Below are 3,635 nucleotides of genomic sequence, written 5' to 3' on the forward strand. Positions count from 1 at the left end.
GGCCTAGTCAGTCTCCAGACCTTAATCCCATAGAAAATCTGTGGAGGGAGCTGAAGGTTCGAGCGGCCAAACATCAGCCACGAAACATTAATGACTTGGAGAGGCTCTGCAAAGAGGAGTGGGTCAAAATCCACCCTGAGATGTGTGCAAACCTTGTGGCCAACTACAAGAAACGTCTGAACTCTGTGATTGCCCACAAAGGTTTTGCCACCAAGTACTAAAGCACGTTTTGCAAAGGGATCAAATACTTATTTCATTCATGAAAATGCAAATTAATGTACAACTTTTTTTGTAATGCATTTTTCGGGATTTTTTTTTTGTTTGTTATTGTGTCTCTCACATAAACCTACCATTGACATTGTAGACTGATCATTTCTTTGTTAGTGGGCAAAACTTACAAAATCAGCTGGGGTTCAAATAATTTTTTCCCTGACTGTAAGTGACTCCAGAAGTTGGCAGTAATGCAGCATCTAGGATCTCAGCTGCCAAGACAGTATGGCACAAACTATTGCTTGGTGCACCAGAATGAGGAGATAAGGACACAAAAATACACTCAGACAAGCTAAAGGTGAGATTTGTGCTGTTTTCAAGTGAACCAGCTGAAGTGAGGACTGTCGGGGGGACTCCCCTTACATAGGAGACAGGCCCAGACGGGGCTAATGCTGAATTACCACAGCAAGCTAACACTGCTGACAGTTTGGTTCAGTTCAGCAGACACGAGTCTTGGAGCACCATTTTATTTCATTTGTCAAAAAGTGAGCGAAGAAGATCCAAAACAAAGAGACAGAAGAAAGCTGAGGAGAAACCAAAGAAAGAGGCAGCAAAAGGACAAAGGGGCAGTTTCTCTGTCAACTTGGATAGAAGAAAAGCCAAGACTGATACAGTAGGTTGCAAAAAATGTCATTCATCATATTTTGACCAATACATATTAATTTTGCTTTAATTATTAATAAAAGAAATTTGCATAATATGCCTCTTGTAAACTAATACTGTATGATAGCCTAACAAAATTAACCCAGGCCCACTACAGCTGCTGCCAGTTAGAGATGCCATCAGTACTGGGCCACTTTAACAATCAATAATCAGTCAATTAACAATTTATCAAATAAAATTTTCCATAATAAAAGGGTTTTAGCTAATGACAATCTATGCTCGCTGTAAAATCCGAGTAAATTGGGGATGTAAAGAACAGATGAAGTAAAGGCCAAGTTACTCGGGTTACCTGCTGAAAATAATGACTTTGTTTAAAACTGTGGCGCTTCTGCTCCCGTCTGTGGCCAGCTATCGATTGGTCAGACAAAATCCCGTCCTGGTTTTGTGAAAGACAAGGCACATGCCTTGTGTGGAGAGACTTGTGCTGGTTACTGTGGTGGAGCTGCTGGAAACACCCGCTCTGCTTGTGGCCTGTCGTTGGCCGGTGCACAAGGCCTGGGCCGGAGCCGTCGGTTGAGCGCCAGGAGCTCAGCTCCAACGTCCTCACATATCTGCCCCAGACTCTGCGTCCTGCTGGCCTAAGGCATGTAGGACCTAACTCCTTGTTATTAATGCCGGGGCCGTCACGCAGCAGCAGGGTCGCTACGCGTCTCCAAGTCACGCATGTGGCGCAGCTGCGGTAACGTCATTCATCATTTAAAGCTTGTGCTGTGACAGTGTGATCTTACAGCGGCCGTATTAATCTGTTTTCCTGCACAGTGCACAAATGGACACTTTCTACGGTGAAATCAGTGGGAACAAGCTGCTCTCAGGTCGAGTCCAGCAGCGTCACAACTGCTCAAATACAATTAAATGTCTATTTGAGCTGGCTTTGCTGCAACCACTGAACGCGGTCACTTACAGTAAATACATCCTGAAATGACGGGTACCAAATTCAGCGCTGCCAGTATTTCTTCGTTTGGGTAAAGTTGGTTTGGAAAAAACATTTAGAAGATTGCAGTATCTCTCTCTTTCCAAAAGGGATTTGTGCGTCGTGCACCCAGACGTCTCTGCTGGCCGACACCTCGGGCCTCAGGTAGCAGTTACACCGGACAACTCAGCACAGACTTCATGCTGCAGTGTTCATCGGCTCATCAGCTGCAGTCTCATTAAGCAGTGAGCTGCACCATCTAGTGGTATAACCAGGTACTACAGCACATTCTGTGACAGTCACATCCTCCTACTCTGCTCTGGTGGTGAATGTATTTTCAATCAATTAAAATTAGTAATGGTGATTAATCAATAATCAGACACCCCTAATATCATTAGGGATAATAATATAGTTTTTAGTTTGTAATGTTCAGATACTGCTGACAAGGCTCTGGTGCATTTGATTAACCTCTCCAGTAATGTTAACTACTTGTTTATGGGAGGCTGCCTTTGTTTCTATCAAGATGAAAATAATAGGTCTCATAATCACAACTGAGAATGTGATAGACAGTCTGTGTACAATGTGGGTGAATTTATTATTAGACTAATAACTGTAATATTGGAAAAGACTTCACATTAGCGCTGTCCTGACAGATGCCTCTTTCCTGAACTTTGAGCCCCTGCCCCTGAGAAGCTCTCTGCCCATTCCTGGTGAGCACTCATGTTTGCCTTGAACTGGAATTTTAGATCAGCTAACCCCTGCTGTCAGTGTTAAAGCAGCACAGATGCTTAATTCTGAGGTGAGGATATGTGATGGCAGTGTAGTGACATCTAGTGAAGGACGCACATCTGTACACTGTTCGCTGTTACTGTACATGTGGTGTGCCACATCACACACAGTGGACACGGAACAAACTGTGTTGACACCTCTGGATGAACTGTTCTAGTAAATCATAAATTGAAAGGGAGCTGTTACCAAGGAAAGTAAACTGGATGAGTACTTTTACTCAAATACTCTATTTAATTACAGTTTTGAGGTCCTTTGAGTATTTCCTTTTTATACCAATTCATACTTCTACTCTTCACTACATTTGTCTGACAACTGCAGTTACACAAATAAACTATGACATGTTGTTAAAGGGTAAGATTAGAAATTTGGAACCCCAGGAGGAAAATCCACAAATTACTCAGCAGTATGTAAATTAATTGAAACTAACCACATCTTTACCAGCTGCAATATTAAAGTGATGAACACCTAATGCAACTATAATTAAAAAACATAATGCACATTATTCTGAATACGAGTCATTCTGGATGAGTACTTTTACCCTTTGGTACTTTCCATATATTTTGCTGATAATATGTTGCATGTTTGATAAAGTACCATATGAATGCAGGACTTATTTGTATTTAGTTACATTACCAATGAAGTATTTCTACACAATGTGAAATAATCCTCCCCAGTTTCAGGTTTCACACTCGCACATCACGAACTTTTTCCCACTAACCTCCAAGCTCTTTTTTGGTTTCATCATGGAAATGTGCTTCTCTATAATGTAAATATTTTTCATTACCCATTCGAATAGTTTCCTAAGAACAGGCAGCAGTTTGGACTAAGCGACAGCGGCCTAGTGGCTTCAGGATGTGTTGTTGAATCTCAGTGGTTCTGATGCCGTAGATGATCAGGTTTACACAGCTTGGAAACAGCAGGTACATGGTGCTGAAGAAGACCCGAGTGGCAGCGGGAAGACCATTTCTGATACGATACAACAGGAAAGCGATGTGTTGGAGCC

General features: G+C 42.2%; 1 protein-coding gene across 2 annotated transcripts in view; it reads right to left on the minus strand.

Moving 5' to 3' along the window:
• Positions 1-1,282, minus strand: part of LOC109951803 (olfactory receptor 52K2-like) — a 13,762-nt gene extending 12,480 nt beyond the window's left edge. Inside the window, exon 1 of one of the 2 annotated variants that reach the window (XM_020586496.1) lies at positions 1,223-1,282. The gene's annotated coding sequence lies outside the window, so the exon portion shown is untranslated. The remainder of the gene's footprint in view (positions 1-1,222) is intronic. The other variant, XM_020586497.1, reaches the window with a different exon arrangement.
• Between the last annotated feature and the right edge of the window lie 2,353 nt (positions 1,283-3,635).

Source organism: Monopterus albus, unplaced genomic scaffold, assembly GCF_001952655.1.
Source record: "Monopterus albus unplaced genomic scaffold, M_albus_1.0 scaffold410.1, whole genome shotgun sequence".
Classification (NCBI taxonomy): Eukaryota; Metazoa; Chordata; class Actinopteri; order Synbranchiformes; family Synbranchidae; genus Monopterus; species Monopterus albus.